Genomic DNA, 27,842 nt, shown 5'->3' on the forward strand with positions numbered 1-27,842 from the left:
AAGATGGTCAAGTTATAAGTGTGTGAAAAATCCCTGTTCACACATATTCAGTAGAGAATTCATTTTAGCAAATAAAATCTTCAAAGATTACATCCTTACTGAGTATGCGCCATCAATTCACAGCAGCTAGTGCTGACCCGACTGTTCATGTACCATACCCAAAGAGCAACTGAGCATGCTCCCTCCAGCCTAGTCTACATCCACAAAGCTGTAGTTACTTTGTAATGGCTGCTCTGGGCCAGATACTGAGAGCAGAGAGCTTGTTTCTTCTATGATCCCAGTGATCTCCTGTCTGGCATCCAGGCAGCCTGAAGGAGAAAACCATCTGATTCAAATGCTGAGGAGAGAAAAGGCAGACCAGAAGGGAAGGAGAGGAATAGATTGGAACAAGGAGCCTGGTGAGACCGGGACTGGAGTAGGGTAGAAAAAGTAGGACTGGAGTAAGAGTGGTGAAATCAAACCCTTTGCAATTGACTGGTCAACTCTGAATTCCTCACTGTGGGCTTACTTTTACAGGAATCTTTCTCAAATGAACTATTTGTAGCTGGCCCTTTAAATCCGAGAGAGAAAACCAGCCACAGCCTTCAGGTGGCCATTTTGCATCTAACTGCAGGCTGCATTCTTTGCCCACTGGTAAGTAGTGGTAGCTTCATTTTTATCCTTTGTCTTAGTCTTCAGGTGATGGAACAGTCTCCCAAAAGAGCTCCAGATAGGTTGTAGTTGGACTTTATAGGCTTTATTTTCTGATGAGTTTGTTGTTTTTAGCATTTTTTTGTTCCTTTTTCTTTTCTTTGCCTCCTTATGCATCACACAGCAGAGGGGAGCATTTGGCCTTGAATATCTCTAGACTTAATATTATTTTGATTACTTACATTAGGTAGTTTATCTGTACTGAGAGAGTTCCCAGAAATATTTATTATGTATCTTTTGCAGCAGCCATTGCTAAATAATTTCCAAAATGTGTATTATAATAGTGAAATTCAAAGTAAAGATGAGCAAATGGGAAATAACTGATTAAGGCCCCGATCATATGCTTAACCATGTGAATAGTTCCACTGAAGTCAAGTTAAATGCACATGTATTTGCAGAATTGTCTTTCATGGTGAGCAGGGGAAAAGTAGGTAGGAAAAAACATTTGTAGGGCATACAGAAGATTGAATGTCTGCCTGGTTAGGATACTGGCTTACAAAGAGGGAGAACCAGATTTAAGTTCCTCCTCTGTCTTGTTCAGAGCAGAGTTAGCAGAGTAAAGACTTCAACCTGGACCTCCTACAGTATAGGCTAGTACCCTAACCAGCCAGCTGTAAAGCATTTCTTCCATGGATAAGGGTCTATCAGATCTTAACCTTCTGCTCAGGGTGAGGTTGTTGGGAGAATTATTGGGGTGTGTGGGCTACAAATCCTCCAGGATTCTGATGGCACTTAGCAGTATTTCTCTATTCCTTTCCTTTGACTGGTGCAGTTGATCAGTTTTATTCAGAGTCTGCTTAAGACTGGGGTTTGCACAAGAGCTAGATTGCTAATGATTGATCTGGATAAGACAGTGCTAATGCTTTTAGGTTGGGGAAAGCAACCAGAGGAAATTAGACATGTGATATTAGCTTATTTGACATGGGGAGTGTACCCATCATTCTTTACTCAATTTCACTATTTGGGGTTTGTGCTAGATTCTTGGCAGTTACTGGCTAGGTGGGTAGCAGTTGCAGGCCTTGCTACTTATCTATGCCTTTATCAACTCAGTTATACTGTTGTCACTTCTACCCCTTAGTGACACTCAGAAACTTAAGGTAGTTCAAACTTTTGTGTGGGATTCCATGTAGTTTCTGGGTGACATTTAAAGTGTTGGTTTTAAGTTATGAAAGCTTGGCTAACTGAAGGACCACTTTCTCTGCGTGAATAATACTGGTATAACAACAATTGGCAGGGACACCAAACTAATTAAAGCCTTCTGCTTTTAATGGGAAAGAAATCATGGCAGAATGTTTTCTGCTAGGAGACCTTGATTCTGTTATTCGCTCCATGATTTCATGATCTCAACTCTTGTTCTCCCATCCCTCTAACCCTTAATTTCTGCTATCCCCTTTAGAGTTGCACCTAAATTTAGACCCTGATCCTGCAAGCTGATTCACACATGCAGTCTTTTATTGTAGGTTTCTTACACCTTCCTCTAAAGCATATTGATACTAGCCACTGTCAGGAATACAGGAATTGCCATATTGAATCATACCCAGTGTCCTGTCTTTGACAGTGGTTGGTACCAACACTGACAATGATTCCATTGTGGTACAAGAATGCTGAACAGTACCTTCACTGCTTTGGGACTTATGATTATAGAGGGACCAAGGGAGTCAAAAAACACTGTAAATTAGTTTACCTACTCTGATGATTTATGAAATCCAGTTTGAGTCTAATGAACTGTCTGTATCCTTTTGTTTTGTGGCCGTCTTTCACTGTACTCTTATGCCATACTCCTTGTGCTAAAGAGCAGAGAGTGGTGTCCAGAAGTCTGTCAAGACCTTGCCTGAATGGAACAAAGGTTTTACTGGACAGTCTGGTTTTTGGTTTTTGTGTCTGGATACCATTAAGGATTGCCTGGTTTGGGGGGACCTGGCAACCCTAAATGGCACCTGAACCAAAAGTCTGTTTACCATGGGGCAAGGGGAAGTGCCGGGTCATTAATCCGCACCAGGCCCTGCTCAGACGGAGCTGCCTTCTACCTGCAGCTAGGCTCCTTGAGATGACCGAGTGAGCAATGTAGGGAGGGAGGGAAAGGAGTGATCAACTGGGTTGAGGCTTTCAGTGGAGAGGCAGAGAAGGGTGCAGAGCCGTGGGAAAGAAGCTGATCAGGGGAGGGGCCTCATGGTTCTGGTAACCAGCAATTAGAAAGGTGGCAAACCTAGAGTTACTGCATCCTAGATAAATTCAATTGTCTCCAACTTCTCTGCAGAGGGCTAGGGTGCAAAGGAGTAGAATATCCATGTGAATGGGAACAAAGAGATGAGGTGTGGGAACATACCTACAAAACCAGAGACTGGGTAGGTTGGACTGGCAAAGGAAGCTTGCGGAAGGAGACAGGAACTAATGGACTAGCCAGAGGGGGACGAAGTTGACTGCAGAGATCACTGAGACTGCTTGATTAAGAAAAAAAGCCATCTTCAGGAGAGGAAGGATCCAGGACTCCTGAAAAGACAAGGTCCCAAATCCCAAAGAAAGTTCAAGAATGGTGAGGAAATTGAGGCAGGGAATGGCATTTAGGTGTTTCTTATTTTGCATAGACCTGTATATTTCTTGTACTGTCTTAAGTAAAAATATGTTTTCTTAGAAATCCTTTAGAAAGCCTGAGTCTGTTTGCTTGAACTACCACATCTCTGAAGAGGTAAATTGTAAATGAGAGTGCCTGTGTTCCTAATGAACGCCTGCTAGACCCAGGCTGCATAGATGAGGAAGCTGTCTGATTTCAGTGCAGAGGAGCAAGAGCTCGACCTGGTGGTACGGGAATCGATTGGGACAAGGAGCTGTAAGGGGAGGATTTGGACTGAAAGCTAGGGGGGAAGAAAAGGGAAGCTAGGTCTCAGAGTTGAGGTGGGGAAGAAAGCCTGGGTGGACAAAGAAACTGAGACTTGGAATGGTGGTGGAGACTGTGATGGGGAGTCCAGAGGGATGAGACTAGGATTACTGGGCAAGGAGACTGGGATCAGAAACCTAAATAGTGGAGACTGGGACTGTCTGGGTGAGGGAAATGAGACTAGTATGAGGATCTCGGGTGGGGAAGAGATATGACTGGCACAAGGAGAGTTGGAAGGGATCGGGAAAGAAAGGGTCATGCTTGGGGAGAATGGGCAGAAGAGTCTGTGTTTATTAAAGCACACTCCCCTTCAGAGTCTAGGTGGACCTGATCTGGAATGAATCACCATTGTGTAGTGAAGGATCCTGTTGTCTGTACGACCTCTGACGCACATTTGTCATAGAAGTCGGAAGGTAAGTGCTATCTGTGGGTACTGGGACAGGCAGGTCTCGACCCACCCAAAGATAAATTCCCACCCCCCTGTACCAAGAGTGAAGCGCCACTGAACCCAGATCATAAGTGAGTACTGAAGACAACAAATCAAAATACAGAGATGGGAGTGAAGGTTAAAGGTTAAAAATAGGGATCCAGAGGGGGACACTGAGCAGAGATCCCCTGGCAGTGCCTACTGCTCCTCAACGGTGTCTAAGGAGTCTTGGAAGGCATGTAGTGAATGAGGCAGGGGATCGGAGGAAGAAAAAGCATGGTCTCATGGTTAAAGCAGTTGAATGGTTTTCCTAGATAATTTAATGTTATTCTTGCCTCTGCCATGGGAATACTAAACCAAACTTTTCAAGGTGGTCAGCAATTGTGTGTTTCTCTTTTTCCGGGTGCCTGATGTGAGATGCTGGGGTCTGATTTTCAGAAGTGATGAGCACTCACAGTTGCAACTGAAGTCAATGGGAGCTGTGCTTTGACCATAGAAAGTTCTCTATAATGCTAAGTACTTTGAAAAATCAGGTCCAAGGTGTCTCTCATCAGGCACTCAGAATCAGAGGAATGTTTTGTTTTTTGATCTATGTTGCTTCAGTTCCCCATCTGTAAGGTGCGAAAGATAAACACCCCCTATCTCACAAGGCTGTTGTGAAGATAAGGTCATTAATAATTGTGAATCAATCAGATGCTGTAGAGATGATCACCCTAGAAAAGCCGATGGGAAAAAAATAACAATACTGCCTTCAAAGCAGGGTTTGAATAGTGTAGAGTAGAGAACACCTGGGGCCACACATTGAACAGCAAGGATAAAACAAATTATTGAACCGCTGCTCATTTAAATGAGCACCATCCTGTGCACTGAAAGAGGCAGGGGTCCTGTGGAAAAAATAGTGTGTGATCATGTAATTAAAGACTATATCATAATGCATACACGCAGGGAGCAAAAGTAAAGCTGCACTGGAAACCTTAATTTTGGCATTTCCTAACTTTTGATTGCTTCATTTTTCAGTCTTAATATTCTTATTTTAATACAGGGTTTTTAATTACCATAATATTATTTCATAAGTCAGGAATGACTGGACACACACAGGCCAGGTCTACACTACAGACCTATATCAGTAACACTACATCTACACCTCTGAGTGACATAGTTAAACCGACCTAACCCCCCACATAGACAGCTCTATGTTGGGAGGAGAACTTCTCCTTCTGACATAGCTGCTGCCTCTTGGGGAGGTGGATTAACTATGCTAACAGGAGAAGCTCTACTGTCCACATAGGAGCATCTTTGCTAAAGTGCTACAGCGACACGGCTGCACCTGTTCAGCTGAGCTTCTATAGTGCTGTACATGAAGACAAGCCCTATGACAGATACTTGCTTCAAGTGATTTCTTTATTTTCATCTGTAGTCCACAAAGTCTATGTCAGGGCATGACTACACTTGCAGATGAAGAGCGCGGTGAGTTAAACCAGCCCTCGGAGAGCGCAGTAGGGAAAGCGCTCCAGTGTGTTCACACTGTCAGATTTCAAGCATAAGCAGCTGTTGCAACGCCACAGAGAGCAGTACATTGTGGTAGCTATCCCTGCATGCAAGTGGCTGCAACGTGCTTTTCAAATGGGGAGGGGGGTGGAGTGTGACAGGGAGTGTGCTGTATGTATTTGGGGGGAGAGAGAGTGGGGTTTTGGGGGGCTGAGAGCATGTCAGCATGCTGTCTTGTAAATTCGTACAGCAGCAGACCTTCCTCCTCCTCATCTTTCTCTCTCTTTCACTCACAACAGTAGCATTCCACACTAATGGCTTGCTTTGTCCCGGAGCAGATAAGCGTGCTGGTTGTCAGAAACGGAGCTTTGAAAGGGCATATCTGCATTCCTACAGCCGAGTTCAAAACCATGACAAGATTGGCCACTTGACTTAAGGGGATTATGGGACATTTCCGGAGGCCGATCAAAGTTCAGTAATGCAACACCTCATTCACACTGACACTGGGGCATTTCAGCTGAGGTGTAGCAAGTGTTATGCTTCTGGATGTGGATTACCAGGAGCGCTCCAACTGCAGAGTCCAGGCGCTCTAAGTGCCTTGCCAGTGTGGACTGGTCATGAGTTAGGGCACCTGTGGCTGCTTTAATGCACTCTAACTTGCAAGTGTATCCAAGCCCTCAGGGAGAAAGCCTGTCTCCACAGCTCCCATCTAGAAACATTTGTACCCTGAGTAACTTTAAACATGAAAAACATGTACTAAATGCAACTCCACTCTTGTACATCAAGTTACTCACATGTGTAAGAGTTTACAGAAGGGAGCCCACATCAGGCTGCAAGTGAGCAATACAATATTTAATTATTTAGTATTGTTATACTGGAATGCATTAATGGCAACCATCAGTCAAAGACTTGGGAATAGCCCAGGGATGTACTAAACACCCTTCATTCAGGCTAAATGAGGGAGCTATTAAATGACCCTTTGTCATAAGTGCCAACTCCATGGGTGCTCTAGCCCTGGAGCACCCACAGAAAAAAAATAGTGGGTGCTCAGCAGCCCCACGGATCAGCTCCTTCCCCTCCCTTCCCCCCAACCCCTCCCACCCACCAGAGATCATCTGTTCAGCAGGGTGTAGGAGGTGCTGGAGGGTGGGGAAGGCGTGGAGGCAGGAAGAGGCAGGGGAAGGGGGTGGGAAGTGGTGGGGTGGGGGAAGGGGTAGAGTGAGGGTGGGGCCTGGGACAGAGCAGGGATTGAGCACCCCTTGGGAATTTAGGAAGTCAGTGCCTCTGCCCTTCCTTTAGTGATAGCTGAAACAACAGAAGTCATTGCCCAAGGCACTGGCCAGCATTGCAGGTCCTGAGCAAAAGCTAGACCATGTGTGTTTAGGGGTGTCCCTGGGGCTAATTAGGGGGTGGGTCATAGATTGGCTGCACCTGTGTTCGTCTGTGTGTGAGTCAGAGTCAGAGTCAAAAAGCAACCTTAAAGTCTAGAGCAGGGATTGGCAACCTTTGGCACGTGGCTCGCCAGAGTAAGCACCCTGGCAGGCCGGGCCGGTTTGTTTACTTGCCGTGTCTGCAGGTTCGGCCAATCATGGCTCCCACTGGCTGCAGTTCACCACTCCAGGCCAATGCACATCTCTTGGCCCACGCCACTTCCCGCAGCCCCCATTGGCCTGGAGCAGTGAACTGTGGCCAGTGGGAGCCGCGATCGGCCAAACCTGTGGATGTGGCAGGCTTGGAAATTGCAAGCAAGGAAACTGCCTGCTGTTGTTTGTTCTGACAGTGTACAGGGAAAACAGGACTTCATAAATAAACAGGATTGCACCACAAAATATAGCTGACTTCATCATCTGTTTTGCCTTCTAAGAGAAACAGGCCAGCAGAGTTCTGCATGTTGACTAATTGCTTGGGCCAAGGGCAAGAGTATCTAGATACTCTTCAGTAGGGCAGCAACAAGCCCAGATAGAAATCTGTATGGATCAGTTCACAGAACACTTTACAGTTATCAAAATACAGTTGAAATGGTCCCAAACACACCCAAACTTTGGAGGAATCGCAATCAGAATCTGAATTTTGAGGTTTACACCCACATCTTCTATTAATATTATAATAACATTGCAATAGCACCTAAAGTCCCATAGCATATGGACTCCACTGTGCTAGATGCTGTACAAACACAGACCAAAAAGATGGTCCCCACCCCAGAGAATTTAAGTTTCAAATTTGAAAATAATTCTGGTTGAAAAAGCAGGAGCACACAGAGGGAGCCTGTATACAAAATTCTTACCAAGTCCGTTCTACCCTCCTCATTTCATTCTTCCTAAAATGGAAAACATAATGTTAAATATATATTTTGATTATTTCCTTTAACATTTGAGATAATTTTTGAAGCTATCTGTAGTTAAATGAATGCTCACAGTTAGGTTTCTCTGTCTTTACCACGCATGATTATAATTTTTTATCAGTGGCATTATAATCAGTCATCACACAAAGAGGTACATATGCCTGCTGTTCATGTTCAATTTGCAAACAGTAAGAGAGAAAGTTTGTCAAATTCAAATCCTTACAGCATGCTAGTTTATTACCATCTTGCTGGTTAAAAAGCCACCCCATCAACTGCTGCAGCGTTCCCAGCAGAAAACAGGTGTGTGTTGATTACTTCATCAGCAGGGAGATGGTGATTTAGGCCCTCGCTTACCATGTCATTTACAAGGTAAAGTAGCTATTGAAAAATGGTGACAAGCTGGTGTGTAGTGAACCAAAGATGAAGTTTATAGGTGTCTGTGAAGTTCCTATTGTGAACTGGCCAACTTTTGCACCCCTGGGTGGAATTTAATACCATGTGACAATTAAGAGTATTTTAATTTCTTTAGTAAAGAAGAAGCAAAGCAGAAAGACAGAGCAGCACTCTGACTTCAGATACACTGGTGTAAGGCTCTGATCCAGCCAAGTAATAAAATATGTGCTTAATGTTAAGCATGTGAGTAGTGCCACTGACTTTAAGGGGATTACTTGTGTGTTCAATGTTAAGTATCTGCATAAGTGTTTGACTGGGTCAGAGCTAATCTAAAGTAATGCACTGAAATCAACGGTTACACCTGTGCAAAGCTCATCAATGAGACAAAAACCCAGGGAACTTTGTTTAACCATAAACATTTCAAAACCTGATAAAAGCAGGGGAGTTATGATGATATCAAATGGGAAATATATTATTGATTAAACAGTTTTATACATTTCTTTCTAATGTGGAAGGGCTTTGTGAAGATTATTAAATAATATAAAATATTATGTACCAGCATAATGTACGGTGAGAGCATGATTTATTGATTTTACTGTACCGGGGTGCTTATGAGCAGTTAAACAGTGCATATATTTTGGACTGGCTAGGGTAATTAATTGTGCTTAAAAACAAAAACCCTAAACAGGAGGATAATGAATAAACTAAAGATGTGTAGAGCTATTTGGAATTATCCAAATACTTATTGCATTCACTAAAGAAATAATCATGTGAGAAGAACAAAAACAGAAGAAAGAATGCAGTGGAAAGTGAACAAAGATACACAGCAAGTTAAATTATTTTTACAAGTATCCAAAAGTAAAACAACATAATAAAAGCAAAGAACCATTGCACCATGCCAAACCAAATAAAAATATAAAATAATATATCTATGTAGATTTAATGTATGTTTAGTAAGGCACTCACGGAGCTCCCTAGTTAAGGTTGCATTGAGTTTTCCACTGAAACTAGTAAAAACATATGCTATATGACTCATGCTGTTCATTGCTTAGACAGAAAAGATATTATTATTAAGATTTGTATTTCACCAGCAACTAGAGGCCTGAAACCATGATGAGGACCTCATTTTTATATGCAGTGAATATCCACATAATAAGAGACTGTCCCTGTCCAAATAATTGTACAGTTTAAATAGACAAGATCCACAAAGATGGGAGGTGCAATAGATGCACAGAGTGAGGAAGTGACTTATGCAAGTTCCATAGCAGGTTCACTGCAGAGTGTTAGCCAATACTTATATCAAAGCTATGCCTAACATATAAGTGTTGGGAAGTTAAATTAATTGAATGCATTATAGTCTCCCCACAATTCTGTCTACCCATGTTAAGTATCCCATAATACCTTGCATTAAACTGAAGTAAGCTTTGACTTAAGTACATAGGAAAACTGTCAGGATCAGAATGTGTGAGTGTTTTATGATGGTTAGGGAGTTACTTTCAGGTTAATACTGGAATGTCTCGAAGGAAAAGGACAAGATATGTGAATGTTCTACTCTGGTACAAATCTAAGGTTCCGTCACGAGGCTTGGTACCTGGAATGCGTGGGTTTAGATTTTCAGAACAAAGAGATAAGGGATACACCATGGTACCAGAAAAATCTAGTTTCAGATGATGTACACAGTACTTTTTTATTTGTAAATAGGCAGGGTGTAAAAAGATAGCTTTCGGGTGTAGCTTTCAGAGCACAGCTTCTATGTAAGGTGAATGTAACACTGCCCAAGATGGCTTCCCAGAGACTGGTAGTGTACAGAACCTTTTTCTTATACTATATTATTATTATTGGCTTAGAGCAATAAACCTGACTGCTATTGGTTATTTGGTCTCTTGAATATATTTCATAACAAACCAAAGTGTGGTCAAGCGAATGACTATACAATTTATTGCCACAGAGTCAAGAATTGAACTCAGTCTCCTGAATTTTGCTATTTTCCAAAATGAAAAGCTTGCAATTTTGTATGCAAAACACAGGAATACAATGACTGAATTCCTGGGCTGCCTCCCACTTTTCTGTATCGGCCCTTAGTTACAAATACAGTTTTAATAATACATTTGCTTTTTGACCAAACAGATTTGAGTGAGGGAACTTGGATACTCTGTAAAACCTTATACTATTGATCAGGACTGAATGCATGTTTTATCACTATTATAACATAATAAAGTTCACGTCGCTACTTTATAAGAGAATAAACATTTGTCAATACTGATCACTATAAAATCGGGAAATATATATGAAGCAGATTCCTGTAAGTATATGATGCTTGGAGAAATAAGCCTCACTTCAATACAGTTTTCTGATTATCTAAATGCCAAGTTTTCATTCTTTTCAAGTGATGGAGCTTCTACAAACACTCACCAGCACCCTGGCCCCCCAGTACATAGCTGTTGTCTCTTAAAATACTTTTATCAGACATGCTACAGTGTAGCAATATGTGAAACACTACATGACATTCTGCATAACCTTCTAAGACACTAGGTTTTGTATCAATTATCAGGTCACTGTGAAAATTTAGGGAGATTAGAAAGGATACAAAGGCAGAAAAAATAATAATGAGGGATTTCAACATTCCTTATATTGACTGGATATATGTCACCTCAGGAGAGAATGCAGAAATAAAATTCCTAGACATCATAAATGACTGTTTCTTGGGCAGTGTGTCGTGGAACCCACAAGGGGAGAGGCAACTCTTGATTTAATCCTAAATGGAACTAAGGATGTGGTCCAAGAGGTGAATATAACTGAACCGCTCAGTAATAGCGACCATAATGTAATTACATTTAACATCCTTGTAGGGGGGAAAATGCTAAACAAACCCATCACAGTAGCATTTAACTTCAAAAAGGGGAAATATATCAAAATGAGGCAGCTAGTTAAATGGAAATTAAAAGGCACAGTCACAAGTGTGAAAAGCCTGCCAACTGCATGGAGAATATTTTAAAACACAATCATAGAGGCTCAAACTAAATAGATACCCCCTATTAAAAACACAGTAAGAGAAGAAATTTTAAAAAAATGCCACCATGGCTAAACAACGAAGTAAAACTGCAAAAACACATCCTTTAAAAACTGGAAGTCAAATCCCAGAGAGGAAAAGGGGAAGGAACATAATAAACTCTGGCAAGTCAAGTGTAAAAGTATAATACATCAGGTCAAGAAAGAATTTTGAAGAGCAATGTGCAAAAGACATGAAAACTAACTTTTTATTTTTTTTTAAAGTACATCAGAAACCAGAAGCCTACCAGTCAGCGTGGCCACTGCATGACTAAGATACTAAAGGAGCACTCAAGGAAGAAAAGCTAAATGAAATTCTTTGCATTGATCTTCACTGCAGAGAATATGGGGGAGATCCCCACATCTGAACCATTTTTTTTTTGTGAGAAATCTGAGGAACTGTCCTATACTGAGCTGTCAGTAGAGGAGGTATTGGAACAAATTGATAAATTAAAAAGTAATAAGTCACCAGGACCAGATGGTATTCACCCAAGAGTTCTGAAGGAACTCAGTTATGAAATTGTAGAACTACTAACTGTGGTAAATAGCCTATCACTTAAATCAGCCTCTGTAGCAGATGACTGGAGGGTAGCTAATCTGACACCAATTTTTAAAAAAGACTCCAGAGGCAATCCTGATAAGCCTCAGTATTGGGCAAATTGGTTAAATCAATAGTAAAGAACAGTTCATGGAGGGTAGGTCCCTCAGTGGCTATTAGCAAACATGGTCAGGATGCACCCATGTGTTCTGGGTGACCCTAACCCTGCAACTGCCAGAAGCTGGGACTAGATGACTGGGGATGGTTCATGTGAAATTGCCCTGTTCTGTTCATTCCCTCTTAAGCATCTGGTACTAGCCACTGTCAGATATATGCTACATGAGCTAGGTGGACCATTGGTCTGACCCAGTAAGCACGTTATTATGACTAGGCAAAGTGAAATTTTAATGAAAGATACAGGAATTGGGTAATTTGAAATAGCAAGATAGAACTTTGTCAGTACCTTGTCTCTGTCAGTGATTACTTCATCTCATTTCATGCTTAGATTGTAAACTCTTTGTGAAGGGAGCATCTTTTTGTGTGTTTGTACAGCACCTAGCACAATGGGACCCTGAGCCTGGCAGAAGTCTCTATGGCAGTGCTCTCTAATCATTTTTTGGCCAAGATCACTTTTTGAATCTAAAGGCAACCCAGGATCTACCCCGCCCCTTCACTGAGGCCCCAGCCCTTCCCCAAAGCCCGGCTCCCTACCTCCCCTGCTAGTTGCTCACTCTCCCCCACCCTCACTCACTTTCACTGGGCTGGGGCAAAGGGTTGGGGTTTGGGAGGGGGTGCGGGCTCTGGGCTGGGGCCAAGGGGTTCACAGTGTGGGAGGAGGCTCTGGGCTGATCCTGGGGCAGAGGGTTGGGGTGCAGGAGAGGGTACAGGGTGCTGGCTTTGGGAGGCAGTGAGAGCTGGAGTGGGGGATGGGGTTCAGGATGGGGTTCATGGTGCAGGAGGGGATATGAGGTGCTGGCTCCAGGAGGGGGCTCAAGAATGGGGGTTGGGGTACAGGACGGGGTTTGGGGTGCTGGCTCAGGGATGTGGGTTAGGATGCAGCCTCCTGACGGGCAGCACTTACCTCTGGCGGCACAGCGAGGCTAAGGCAAGCTCCCTGCATACCCTGGCCCCACACTGCTCCCGGAAGGGGCCAACATGCCCTGCAGCCCATGGGGAGGGAAGGGGGGCACGTGGCTCCACGCGCTGCCCCTTTGTGCAAGCACCACCCCCACAACTCTCCTGGACAATGGGAGCTGCGGGGGCAGTGCTTGCAGGCAGGAGCAGTGTGTGGAGGGAGACCCCTGACCCCCCGGCCATGGGGCTGCGCTGGCCCCTTCTGGGAGTGGTGTGGGGCCAGGGAAGGCAGGGAGTCTGCCTTAGTGGCAGCCACATTGTGCCCCTGGAGATCATGATCAACTGGGAGGTCCTCTAGGATCGTTCAGTCGATTGCGATCGACCAGTTGGTGACCGCTGCTCTAGGGGCAATCACATATAAATAATTAACATCACTGATTTATTTTAAATAATGTGCATATAAATATTAAACTGAAAAGATAAATATGAATGTTTATACTCATGTTTTGAAATATTTCAATTTTGGAGTCTCTTTCTTGATTTGTAGCTAGAGGATATTTGACTGCTGGGCTCAAAATTTATATACTAGTGAACTGGATACATTTTCAAACTTATTCTATTTTCCACCTTCTGCATTGCTACATTACTTCAGGTAGATGAGATCCTGTATGAACTGCATGTAGTCAGCTGAAAGTAGACTTATACCATTTCAGTGTTTCAGCAGGAAGCTTGTATTTTGCCACTTAGCTGCCCACATTGTTACACTGAATAACAGCAATTAATAATACATAAACGATGGAGTGATGGCTTGTAGGTAAAAACAGAAAGTTGTATGCACATCAGTTTAAAATCTCCAGATTTTAAGGTGGCTTAACTGGATGAAATAACTAAACATCCAGGACTAGATTCACAAAGAGACTTAGACACCCACTTACCTCTTTAGGTGCCCAAGTCCAACATTTAGGCACCATTGCCACTCACAATAATACCACTGAGCTGATGTCTTCCCCTGTAGGCTTCTAGATCTCCACACCAAAAATACTCAGGCATGAGCAGGTCAGGGATTTTGGGGGCTGCCTGACTTGTGTATGTGTCCACAATATGCAGTAGCCAGGGTACTCACCTTGGATGTGAGAGACCTGTTTTCTAATGACTGCTCTGTCTGACTTGGAGCAGGAACTTGGATGCAAGTCTCCCATGAATACCCTAATCACCAGGCTATTTGGTATGTGGGGAGGGGTGTCTCTTCCAATCCATTCTATTGGAGCTGTTCCACTTTGTATGAATAATTATCAGCGCAGGGATTTGAACCTGACTCTCCCACATGAGTTCCTTAATCACTGGCCTATAGTATCTTTCTATTTCTGTCTCCCTCAGGCTGGATCTGGCTTTGGTGCCTAACTCCAGGAGAGAGATCCCCAAGTGGAGCTAGATGCCTTCCTCTGGCCCATCAATTTGGTGAATAAATACCTCCGGTGATCTGGACCTTAAGTCCCACCTCTTTCCTTTGCATATCACTCCTGGTTACCATAGGCCTCCTTTAGCTTGTGATCTTCTGAGAATCCCTAACTCTCCCCACACGGTTCATGGGGAGGCCAGGTGCCTAATTTGGGGCTGTGAATTCTTCTGGATGGCAGGGTTAGAAGTTAGATATTGCAATGCCTACGTCCAGCTTGTGAATCTAGCCTATAAAGATTGTTCCTGCTATCAAACTCAATGGCAAAACCCCCATTAACTTCTTTGGAACAAGAGAATGACTATGCAGCAGATAATTGCTAAAAGTGACTTTTCACTGCTGGTGAAACCAATGAGAATTCAGACAGAAGGAAGCTGCCTAATTTCTGATTATAAAGGTCGCTTGACTTCTTCTAGGAGTACACAGGACTGTGGGTTACCTTGCAGCCCCCCATCCCAGCAAGAGAAAGCTTTGCTGGTGATAAATTGGGTGACATCATCTGATCCATGAGAGGACCTTCCCTCTTATCCCATGACTGCTCACCTGCTTAAGAGCTGTTGGTGAGGGATCTTGTCAAAGACTTTCTGAAAGTCTCATCTTAAATCTCTCATAAAAGAGAGGAAACAAAAGGTAGAAATAAATGGAGAGAGGTAAATAGTAGGGTGCCCCAAGGATCTGTACTGAGACCAGTGCTATTCAATATATTTCTAAATGATATAGAAAAAAGGAGGTAAACAGTGAGGTGGCAAAGTTTGCAGATGACACAAAATTACCGAAAATAATTAAATAAATAAATAAAAAGACTGCTAAGAGTTACAAAGGGATCTTACAAAAACTGGGTGCCTGGGCAACAAAATGGCCAATGAAATTCAATGTTGATAATTTCAAAGTAATGCATATCGGAAAACATAACCCCAACTATACATACAAAATAATGGGTTCTAAATTAGCTATTACCACACAAGAAAGGGATCTTGGAGTCATTGAGGATTGTTCTCTAAAACATCTGCTGAATGTGTAGTAGCAGTCAAAAAAGCTAACAATGTTAGGCATCATTGGGAAGGAATAGATAATAAGACAATAAATGCATGGTACTCCCACACCTTGAATACTTCATGCAGTTCTGGTCACCCAATCTCAAAAAACGATATATTAGAAATAGAAAAGCTACAGAGGGGCAATAAAAGTGACTAAGGTTATAGAATAGGTTCCATATGAGGAGAGATTTAAAAGACTGGGACTGTTCATCTTAGAGAAGAGACAACAAAGAGCGGATATGATAGAGGGCTATACAGTTATCAATGGTGTGGAGAAAGTGAAGAAGGAAGTGTTATTTACCCCTCCACATAACACAAGCACCAGGGATCACTCAATGAAATTAATAGTCAGCAGTTTTAAAACAAACAAAAGGAAGTACTTTTCACACAACACAGTCAACTGTTGAATTTGTTTCCAAGTGATGTTGTGAAGTCCGGAAGTATAAGTGGATTAAAAAAAGAATTAGATAAGTAAATGGAGGATAGGTCTAACAATGGCTATTAGCCAAGATGATCAGGGATGCAATCCCATGCTCTTGGTGTCCATAGTCTCTGACAGGAAGATGCTGGGAATGGATGACAGAAGATGGATCACTTGATAATCACGCTGTTCTGTTCATTTCCTTTGAAGCATCTGGCATTGGCCACTCTCGGAGGGGAAGACATTGGGCTAGATGGACCATTTGTCTGCCCCAGTCTGACTCAGAGTCTTTGTCAACTGACTCGGGCTCATACTATGGGACTAAAATAGCCATGTAGATGTTCCCAGTTGGGCTGGAGCCTGGGCTCTGAAACCCTGGAAATGGATGGGTCTCTGAGCCCGGGCTTCAGCCCAACTGGGAATTCCATTGGAATTCACAGCCCCAAGTTAGACACCCAGACTCCCCATGAATTGTATGTAGACAGGGATTCTCAGAAGACCACAGGCTAAGGTGGGCCTGAAAGTCCAATTACACTGTATACGCTGGATCACTCTTGTCCACGTTTGTTGGCCCCTTCAATGAATTCTAATAAATTGGTGAGGCATGATGTCCCTTTACAAAAGCTGTCTTGACTTGTCACCAACAAATCATGTTTATCCATGTGTCTGATCATTCTGTATTTTTTACTATACTTTCAACTATTTTGCCGAGCACTGAAGTTTGGCTTACCAGCCTGTAATTGCCAGCATCACCTCTGGAACCTTTTGAAAAACTGGTGTCACATTAGCTATTCTCCAGTCATCTGGCACAGAAGCTGATTTAAGTGAGAGGCTACTTACCAAAGTTAATAATTCTGCAGTTTCATACTTGAGTTCCTTCAGAACTCCTGGCTGATACCATTTGGTCCTAGTGACTTATTACTCCTTAATTTACCATTTTTTTTCCCAAACCTCAATTGACACCTCAATCTGGGACAGTGCCTCAGATTTGTCACCAAAAATGAATGGCTCAGGTGTGGGAATCTCCCTCACATCCTCTACAGTGAAGACTGATGGAAAGAATTCATTTAGCTTCTCCACAATAAACATGTTTTCCTTGAGTGCTCATTTAGCACCTCCATCATGCAGTGGCCCCACTGACTGTTTGGCAGGGTACTTGATTCTGATGTGCTTGTTGCTTTTCAAATTCTTTCTTGGGCTGTCCTCCCTATTATACTTTTACACTTGACTTGTCAGAGTTTATGCTCCTTTCTCCACTCCTCACTGGGATTTGACTTCCAATTTTTAAAGGATGTGGTTTTGCTTCTACTTTGCTGGTTAGCGATGATGGCATTTTTTCGGTTCTCTTACTATTTTTTTTAATTTAGGGTATACATTTACTTTGAGCCTCTATTATGGTGTTTTTAAAGTTCCCATGCAGCTTGCAGGTATTTTGCTTTTCTGACCATTCCTTTTCATTTCTGCTTAATTAGCTTACTCATTTTTCTGTAGTTCCTCTTTCTGAAGAAATACATTAATGCAATGGGCTTCATTGGTCAGGGGCGGCTCCAGGCCCCAGCACACCAAGCGTGTGCTTGGGACGGCATGCAGCAGGGGGCCTGGAGCCGCCCCTGACCAATGAAGCCCATTGCATTAATGTATTGGCGGCTTGCCTGCGGTGTGTCCGCTGGTCCTGCAGCTCCGGTGGACCTCCCACAGGCGTGCCTGCGGAGGGTCCGCTGGTCCCGTAGCTCCGGTGGACCGCCTGCAGGCGTGCATGCGGAGGGTCCGCTGGTCCCACGGCTCCACCGAAGCCGCGGGACCAGCGGACCCTCCGCAGGGACGCCTGCGGGAGGTCCACCAGAGCCACAGGACCGGCGACCGGCAGAGCGCCTTCCCCGGCATGCCGCTGTGCTTGGGGTGGCGAAATGTCTAGAGCCACCCCTGCATTGGTATTCTCCCCTCCCCCCTCCCACACACAGGATGTTAAATTTAATTATATTATAGTTGATGTTACTAAAATGGTTCAGTTATATTCACTTCTTGAACCAGATACTGTGCTCCACTTAGGACTCAATCAAGAATTGCCTCTCCCCTTGTGAGCTCCAGGACTAGTTGCTCCAAGAAGCAGTCATTAACCATGTCTATAAACTTTTTATCTCTACAGCCCATCCTGAGGTGACGTACCCCGTCAATATAGGGATAGTTGAAATTCCCCATTATTACTGTGTTTTCTGGTTTTATAGCCTCTCTCATTTCCCTGAGCATTTCACAGTCATCACCACCATCCTGGTCGGATGGTCGGTAGTATGTTCCTACTGCTATACTCTTAATATTCAAGCGCTGAATTTTTATCTATAGAGATTCTGTGGTACAGTTTGATTTTTACTATATTTTGACTGTATGCTTTCTTCCACAGAAGAAAGCCTCTCACTCCACTAGCATGACCTACCCTGTCATGCCTATATATTTTGTACCCTGGTATTACCCTGTCACATTGATTATCATTGTTCCACCAAGTTTCTGTGATGCCTATTATATCAATATCCTTATTTAATACCAGGCACTCTAGTTCATCCATCTTAGTATTTAGACTTCCAGCATGTTTATACAAGCACTTATAAAATGTGTAACATTTTAGTTGTCTACCTTCATATGATGTAATTAAAAGGGACTCTCTTTCATTTGACAGTTTGTCTTCAGTTCCTACCCGTATTTCATCATTTTCCATTCTTTCCTCCTTACTAAGACATAGAGAATCTCCATTAATATATCCTCCCCTAAGAGATGTGTCTGTCCAAACCATATGCTACTCCACACCTGCCAACTTTCTCCCAACCCTTAGCTTAAAAACTCCTCTATGACCTTTTTAATTTTACATGCAGCAATATTATTCCATTTTGGTTTAGATGCAGCCCATTCTCCTTTCTCAAGAGGTTCTCCAGTTCCCAATAAACCTAAATCCCTCTTCCAAACACCATTATCTCATTCACACATTGAGACCTTGCAGTTCTACCTGTCTAACTTGCCCTGCACATGGAAGTGGAAGCACTTCAGAAAATGCTACCTTGGGATGTCCTGGACTTTAATCTCTTACCTGCCAGCCTAAACTTTTCCTCCAGGATCTTTCTCCTACTTTTTCCTATATCATTAGTACCTACATGTACCATGACCACCAGCTCCTCCCCAGCACTGCTCATAATGCTGTCTAGATGTTTCAAGAGATCCACAACCTTCACACCCAACAAGCAATTCACCATGTGGTTCTCCCAGTCATCAGAAACCCAACTATCTATATTTCTAATTATTGACTCCCCCATTACTATTACCGGTTTCTCCCTAATGACAGGGATTCCCTCCCCAGGAAGTATCCTCAATATGAAAGGATACCATGACATCATCTGGAAGGAGGGTCCCAACTGTGGGATTGTTTCCCTCCAATCTAGTTTGATGTTCTCCTTCCCTGAGACTTTCATTCTCCTCAACAGGACAGAGGCTGTTAGACTGGGAGTGGGACCACTCCACGGTGTCCTGGAAAGTCTCATCTATGTACCTCTCTGTCTTCCTTAGCTCCTCTAGTTCAGCCACTCTGGTCTCAAGACATACCATAACAGTGTCCCTTTTTTTGCCTTGCAGGTAACATTTAGTATACCCCAGTTCCTAAGCCGACTTGAAGAGCATTCCTATGTGGTATCCATCACCTATCACTGAACACTCTCACAGTAATTACCAAGTTCACTGCCTCCAGCTTGCTTTATTCAACTAAGAATTCATACTTTGCTCAATATTATAGCACCCAGATTTACTTGTGATAAAACAAAGAGAAGTTTATTAACAAAGATAAAGATTCAAGTGATACTGAGTAACGGTTTCAGAAACAGAAATGGTTAAAAATGAAACAAAACTATAACATGCTTCTAAGAGACTAAACACAACTTTAACAAGCTACAGTTCCTGGGCTAAAGCAATTTTTGTATCTTCAAAGATTGTCTATAGAACTTGCTGATTTTTCAGTCAAAAACAGATATTTATGATTTCCCCCCATAACCTGCCTGGGGTCTCCCCAGTAAACAGATAACAAAATGTCTTTTTGCTTCCCCTTGTATTGCCCCAAAACTCACTGGTTTGATCTCAGAGACAAAAAACTACCTCTTGAGGCTTCAGTCTCTGAGTAAGGGTTGCTGATTTCACATATCCCACTAGATCTGGCTTTTCCTGTTGACTTGCCTTCCTTTTGTATTGATTTCACAATGTTTAATTTACACTAATGGCAGATAACTACCTTCCCTCCTATCTAGAAGAAAACCTGTTTCTGCCTTTGTTTCATTACACACTTTAAAGCATGGTATCAGTAAGTTTCCATAATTTTGTACATAGTGTTAATACAAACATTTCACAATTATATTAATGACCAGTGTGTTACCAGCTTTCATTTGATACCTTACAAGACACCTTTTCTAGATCAGGGATCGGCAACCTTTGGCCCAGGTCCTGGAGCGGCAAACTGCAGCAAGTGGGAGCCACGATAAGCCGAACCTGTGTGCCAAAGTTTGCAGATCCCTGTTCTAGATAAATCATATTACAACAATGTGTTAGGTGTAGTGAGGGGAGATTGGGTTTGTGTATTATTTCCACCGAGGAGCTGCTGAAATCATGTTCTACTAGATTTTGGAGGTGGTGGGTGTGGAGATGAGGAAAGAGTAAAGTGGGAGGGTTGTGGCTGGCCATAGATAGATTCTGCTCACAGATTTTCTCAGAAAAAAGAATAATTTGGTGCAGCTCGTCCTTCCTTTAATCTCTGCAGGTTGAGCCTTTGTCATTTCAGGGAAACTTCAGAATCTCCACTTATAGACTCATAGACTTAAGGTCAGAAGGGACCATTATGGTCATCTAGTCTGACCTGCACAATGCAGGCTACAGAATCTCACCCACTCACTCCTGTAACAAACTCCTAACCTATGCCTGAGTTATTGAAGTCTTCAGTGCCCCATGCTGCAGAGGAAGGCGAAAAACCTCCAGGGCCTCTACCAATCTTCCCTGGAGGAAAATTCCTTCCCAACACTAAATATGGCAACCAGTTAAACCCTGAGCTTGTGGGCAAGACTCACCAGCCAGCACCCAGGAAAAAATTCTTTGTAGTAACTCAGCTCCCACCCCATCTAACATCCCATCACAGACCATTGGGCATATTTACCTGCTAATAATCAAAGATCAATTAATTGCCAAAATTAGGCTATCCCATCATACCATACCCTCCATAAACGTATCAAGCATAGTCTTGAAGCCAGATATGTCTTTTGCCCCCACTACTCCCCTTCGAAGGCTGTTCCAGAACTTCACTCCTCTAATGGTTAGAAACTTTCGTCTAATTTCAAGTCTAAACTTCCTAGTGTCCAGTTTATATCCATTTGTTCTTGTGTCCACCTTGATGCTAAGCTTAAATAATTGCTCTCCCTCCCTGATATTTATCCCTCTGATATATTTATAAAGAGCAATCATATCTCCCTTAAGCCTTCTTTGGTTAGGCTAAACAAGCCAAGCTCTTTGAGTCTCCTTTCATATGACAGGTTTTCCATTCCTCGGATCATCCTAGTAGCCCTTCTCTGTACCTGTCCCAGTTTGAATTCATCCTTCTTAAACATGGGAGACCAGAACTGCACACAGTATTCCAGATGAGGTCTCACCAGTGCCTTGTATAACAGTACTAATACCTCCTTATCTTTATTGGAAATACCTCACCTGATGCATCCTAAAACCACATTAGCTTTTTTAATGGCCATATCACATGGGCAGCTCATAGTCATCCTGTGATCAACCAATACTTCGAGGTCCTTCTCCTCCTCTGTTACTTCCAACTGATGCGTCCCCAATTTATAAACAAAATTCTTGTTATTAATCCCTAAATGCATGACCTTGCACTTTTCACTATTAAATTTCATCCTATTACTATTACTCCAGTTTACAAGGTCATCCAGATCTTCTTGTATGATATCCCAGTCCTTCTCTGTTTTAGCAATACCTCCCAGCTTTGTGTCATCCACACACTTTATTAGCACATTCCCACTTTTTGTGCCAAGGTCAGTAATAAAAAGATTAAATAAGATTGGTCCCCAAACCGATCCCTGAGGAACTCCACTAGTAACCTCCTTCCAGCCTGACAGTTCACCTTTCAGTACGAACCATTGTAGTCTCCCCTTTAACCAGTTCCTTATCCACCTTTCAATTTTCATATTGATCTCCATCTTTTCCAATTTAACTAATAATTCCCCATGTGGAACCGTATCAAATGCCTTACTGAAATCGAGGTAAATTAGATCCACTGCGTTTCCTTTGTCTAAAAAATCTGTTACCTTCTCAAAGAAGGAGATCAGGTTGGTTTGGCACGATCTATCTTTTGTAAAACCATGTTGTATTTTGTCCCAATTACCATTGACCTCAACTACTTTCTCCTTCAAATTTTTTTCCAAGACCTTGCATACTACAGATGTCAAACTAACAGGCCTATAGTTACTCAGATCACCCTTTTTTCCCTTTCTTAAAAATAGAAACTATGTTAGCAATTCTGCAGTCGTACGGTACAACTCCTGAGTTTACTGATTCATTAAAAATTCTTGCTAATGGGCTTGCAATTTCATGTGCCAGTTCCTTTAATATTCTTGGATGAAGATTATCTGGACCCTTTGATTTTGTCCCATTAAGCTGTTTATGTTTGATTTCTACCTCGGATCTGGTAATATCTACCTCCATATCCTCATTCCCATTTGTCATCCTACCATTGTCCCTAAACTCCTCATTAGCCTCATTAAAGACTGCGGCAAAGTATTTGTTTAGATATTGGGCCATGCCTAGATTATCTTCTTTCCCTCCCTTTTATTGTCTTTCTCACTAAACCCCCACTGCATGCCAGCTGTAGATTGAGCTTTAAGTTTTGCTCGCAATTTCTGACCATGCAAAAGAGGAGCATGTAGAGAAAAGTCTGGAGCATAGAGATCAAATGTGGGAGTGGGTAAAAGTCCTTTGGTGCCTCCATACAAATGCCAGGTGCTTTGGTGGGTGAATTTTGGGAAAATTAGGAGAGCTTTTCCTCCAAAATAGTTAGAATTTCTGTGAGAATTTTTCAGTTCATTTTCCTTAGTTCATTCCTGTATTTCTTTACCAGACCAGATCATATTGAGATACAAGGTGGTTCATCCAAACTGTGTATTTGCTGACTAATCTGAACTACTTTCTCTGCTGTTGGACCAAGACCAACAACAAGATGCTCTATTGGAGTCTAACAGTTTTTATCAGACTGCACTCTGAACTCCTCTCTTGCTGTAATTTTGTAAAGAAAATAGCAAACATCTTAATTTTCTAAATCAAAAGTACAATATTGGATCCTTTGTATATTCAAAACTTCAGCTCTGTTACTATGAAATGGATTTTCAAATGAATGGGACATTAGAAGGGGCTGATAGAATTAGTCACAGTGGATAAATGCCTTAGCTCATTGGTTCCGGTGTGACCATCAGCAATGAAATGGTTAAGATGTAAGTAATTAAGTTGTTATATTTAGGCTTCAGCATTAACAATCAAATAGTTTAGTCTTCTATTAGAGCTATTGTTTCACTCTGCACACACTGAAAGATGACAGAACATCAGTTTGTATTGTGAAGGCTCTTTCTAAAACATGAAGTTTTGGGATCTTTTTTTTAAATGAAAGCTTAGAGTCTGGTGAATACAACAAAATCTGCAGGAAGTCCATTGGTAGGCTCTAAATCCTCTGATTTAGCAGATTTTCTTCGCGTATAGTTTGCTATTGTCCAACAGCATGAGTAATAAACAGGATGAATTTGAATTAATAATGCTGGAGGAAAAGTATGCAAAAATAGCAATTACTGCAACATGGTGGGATGAATCACACAACCAGAATGCTAATATGGATGAGTATATATTGTACTGAAGGCCATAAAAATAGGAGTTAATAGAGAAACATCACTTCATGATTACATTTTCATGATAAGAACATTGCTAAATAGAATCAAGCCTAAAAATACATATCAATTTATTTAAAGTATTATTAGAAGATTATTAAAAAAAAAAAAGAAGTGTTTAAAATCCAAGAGTTTTGGAGTTAAATTTACATAAAGAACCATAGCTATAAACCTGTATCCATTAGAGTACAACTGCTGAGCACCCCTCAATGACAGCACCTTTTAGGGTCAGAAATTTATTAATGGGATATACAGGTTTATTTATCAAAAGTATTGCAACAGCTTTGACAACTTGCGAGTCATTGACTCTAAGGTCCATAACTGCTGCCTCTGAATTTTACATCAACATTTTTATTCCCAGCAAAGATACCTCTAGTGCAGTAGTTAACGTTAGGTATATTTTACATCAGTTAGACATCTCTCGCCTTGGGGGAGGAGCATGTAAAAATTATTGGTGTTTAGGGAAAACAATCATGACAAACTTTCAGCTTTAATGACCATTTTTTATTTGCAATGTTCCTTTAGGAATAGAAACAGCCACAAACTGCTTAGATGAGCGCTTTAAATCATGGTTAAGATCAGTGATTTAAATTGCTTTGATTTAAATCGATCCACCCTGATATCTACTCAACTTTTAGAACATATTTACAGGTTTACAGAGCTGAGGTTGAAGGAAGGAGAGCATGAGGTCAGCTACAAATGATTTTAAAAATTGTAATTTTGAGGGATTTAAAAACTAAATCCTCCCATACCAACTGTTGACAAAGGAAGAAGACTTGTAAAGGACCATTTAAGATGCAAGCCCCAGCTATGTGACAACACAGCTACATTATAGCCATCATCATCTGCTGCTGCTTACTTAAATTGATAGGCATATTTTTCAGTGGATATTCTCTTCCCAAGAGCTTGTTGGAAAGTATAAGAATCCTGGATAAACAATGGAAAACTTCCAAAATATTATCTCTTTATAATCTATCTATGTGAGAAATCTGTTTTGTTCTTAGAACATTGATTTCTGTCTATCATTGTCCCTGTCTCAAAAGGACCACTGGCTGGGGATTAAATTAAAACAAGGTTAATATGGTTCTTACTGGAAAGTAAATTACAGTACTAAGATCAGTGGATCAAATTGCCTTTCTTAGATATTTTCCTTCTAATGCTGTTAATTTTAGTATGCTGTATTAGTGAATATTACCTTTAATGGGAAAGAGGCCAGAGAATAAACTACTGCATTAAAAAAAATCAGAAGATTATAATCAGAGATTTAGCTTTAGTCTAGAGCCTGATTGTTTCTGTTTTTATTTGCTTGTAAAAAATATTTTAAAAATACTAAAAAATCCTTTCCTCTCCCCTCTTCAGAATCAAAATAGCCAAATAGCTTTATTATGTATTATTCAAAAATCATATTGTTAACTTTGCCTTCCTAACAGAAGTCTGGAAAATCACAATAATCATTATCACTAAATATTAAGAATAAATCATTCTCTCTGTGCAGTGAAATTGTAAATGCCAAAAAAGATACAACAGAGTAGAAAGCAGAGCTGAGACTGAAGTTTGACTGCTTTAGATTTAGGTTGCTCCTGATTTTTTTTTAGGACATTTACAACTCTTCTGTGTGTTCCTGTAGCCAAGAGTTCTATTTTTAACCCCCGCCCCCCAAAAAGTTTTGTGATTCAAAACACACCAGGCATAGAAATGTGAAAACTGTTTTGGCTTGAAGCTGGTAATTAATATTCACTTTGAAAAAAAAACAGTATCAAGGAGAGGTCTGATGATATTTCATGTGCATCAAAACTGCCAATTCTCTTTAAAATGTGCTGAGTGTGCAAGTTTAAAGATAAGTGAAGCTATAAAACATAACTCTTTAAGGTCGATTTTATTCTTCAAAATATTCTAATCATTCTGATCTTCATCTACAGTAAATCAAACATTTTACCAGGGGCAAATTTCAGTAGGAAATATCAGCTTCTAACGGTCATTTTTTTTGTCGCTGACTGAAATATCAAGCAGAAGAGTAAATCTGCATATGAAAATTGACTCTGATAAGAATCAATACAAACTATTTAAAAAGTTAACAAGCATTCTGAATTGTAATTAGCTTGTTCAGATTAAAAACAAAATCTAATGAGGGTCTACTGTGCAGTAACTGATAGTGTCTGAAAATAATAAATAGTGAAGTGATAGGGCTGGGATAAAGAAACAATATGAAAAAGTTGCAGGTCACAGATAAATGTAAGAGAAGATTAAAAGCCTGATAAAATGAAGATGAACCTGTGGGGGGGGGGAAGAGGGAGTGGCTGAATATGAAAGGGAAATACACTACTGTAATCTACTGAGAAAATGTGGATATTAGAATAGTGGAATTGGTGAGCTGCTGTTCTCCCCATTGTTAAGGAACTAACTAAAAATCTCTCTTCTTGCAGTGAAATGACAGGAATGAAGAAAAACCTACGTAGAGACCTGAAAATAGCAGAAGTCATTGGGAAGAATAGTATGAGAAGCAGGATTCATGGCCTCAACAGTGCGCCCTCTTCCTATGATGTGGTGGCAGCTGCAAGGATACTAAAGAAAACAGCCTTCTAATTTAAACAAGAGGCGGGTTGCTTTCAGTGAAGAGTCTGCTCTTCTGAAATTTATTACACACTCTCCCCAACAGAACCTGACTTTGTCGACGTTTAAGGCATGCGGTATTGTTTAGGCTTTCCCCACAAGGGTGGTTTGTATGGAAGAACTACAGTTGAGGTATATTGGGAGCCTCTTTTAGGAATATTAAGGCATTTAAATTTTTATAAAAATGTTTATTTAAAAAACACACAATCAATCAATTTGCCAATAGAGAAATAATTAAGGAACTGTTTACAGAACAAACTCTAAAAAACACAGGAATTCACAAATGTTGCAGTATTAATTTGGGCATTCCCAATTCTATTGGTCAATACCTCCCATTCAAACTGCAGGACAATTAGGAGGAACATAATGTCTAAAAATGCATTTAAAGAATTTTTCAGTAAACTTGATTGGAATGTATCTACTGTCAGTATAAACTTGGTAGTTTTATACTTTGAGGTGCATTACAATTACCATGCAAATCAGACACAACTAATACTGTACTCTGACCACTTATGCAATTGGCAGCCAGCTGTGAGCCACATGTTTGATTGCTAATGATGATTAAAGCTGGACAAATTATTTGAAACACATTACATTATTCAACAACTGGAGTTTTTTAAAACTATCTATAAAGAGATTTTGATTTTTACAAATCTATTCCCTGTTCACTTGCTTGAGGTACACTTTAACATAGTTCAGCCTTTGGATTGCTTGCAAGTTGTCCATTTTGACTGCAGTTTAGACTATTCATTATTTGTTTTGTGTGATAGTCCAGTGGTATTATTCTTGCTTCCTGCTTGGATGACCAAAACTTTTCTAAACAGGAAGAAAACAAAAATTTCATAAGGGCTTCATAAACATTTACAGCACAACCACAGACCCATGAGTATTTGGGAGAGTTCTGATTTCTATGAATATTCTTGTGATCAAAAAAAAAAATCACTGATATGCATGTTAGCAGAAACTGAATAAAGAAGTTTAAAATCCTATTTACCCATCTTTAGGACTCACATCATTTTCATAAAAAACAATGTATTTTCCAGTTATGTACACAGGTATAAGCCAGGAGCGACTTTGGTGGAGCCCGTAGTGGGCAGCAGATAAGAGAAGATAAATGTAAACTGTATCATAGATTTTTATTTATTTACCTTTAAATCGAGTAATAGGTGGCATATGAGACTTGACAAAACAAAAATCTGTGTAGACCTAAGAAAAACCTTTTCTATGATCTGCTCTATCTATTTGCCAGGACAGGATTCTTCCCTATAATTCATTTTCTAGTTTAGGTCATTTTGGTTTTTTTAAGAAAGCTATCATATCGAGTCTCCTTTTAGATGAAAAACTCATATCCCGTAGTATTTAATGCATGGCCTAAAAATTATAATAAAAATGAAGTTTTTGATCATTGAAGAGAGAACCCTATAGCTAGTAAATACCAATATTCCATTCTAAATAGTGAACCATAAAATAAACATTGAAAAAAAATAGCTAA

The 27,842-nt window shown here is 41.1% G+C and overlaps 1 long non-coding RNA gene across 2 annotated transcripts; it reads left to right on the forward strand.

The window, feature by feature from the left end:
• Positions 1-250: 250 nt before the first annotated feature.
• LOC120401945 lies at positions 251-27,228 on the forward strand. Of its 2 annotated transcripts, XR_005596861.1 has the most exons (5): positions 251-398; positions 517-633; positions 2,948-3,223; positions 3,880-3,978; positions 26,164-27,228. It is a non-coding gene; the product is annotated as an uncharacterized LOC120401945 (long non-coding RNA). The 2 variants fall into 2 exon arrangements; XR_005596860.1 differs by lacking the exon at positions 2,948-3,223.
• The last annotated feature ends 614 nt before the right edge of the window (positions 27,229-27,842 follow it).

The sequence above is a fragment of the Mauremys reevesii genome, linkage group 3 (assembly GCF_016161935.1).
Source record: "Mauremys reevesii isolate NIE-2019 linkage group 3, ASM1616193v1, whole genome shotgun sequence".
Taxonomy (NCBI): Eukaryota; Metazoa; Chordata; order Testudines; family Geoemydidae; genus Mauremys; species Mauremys reevesii.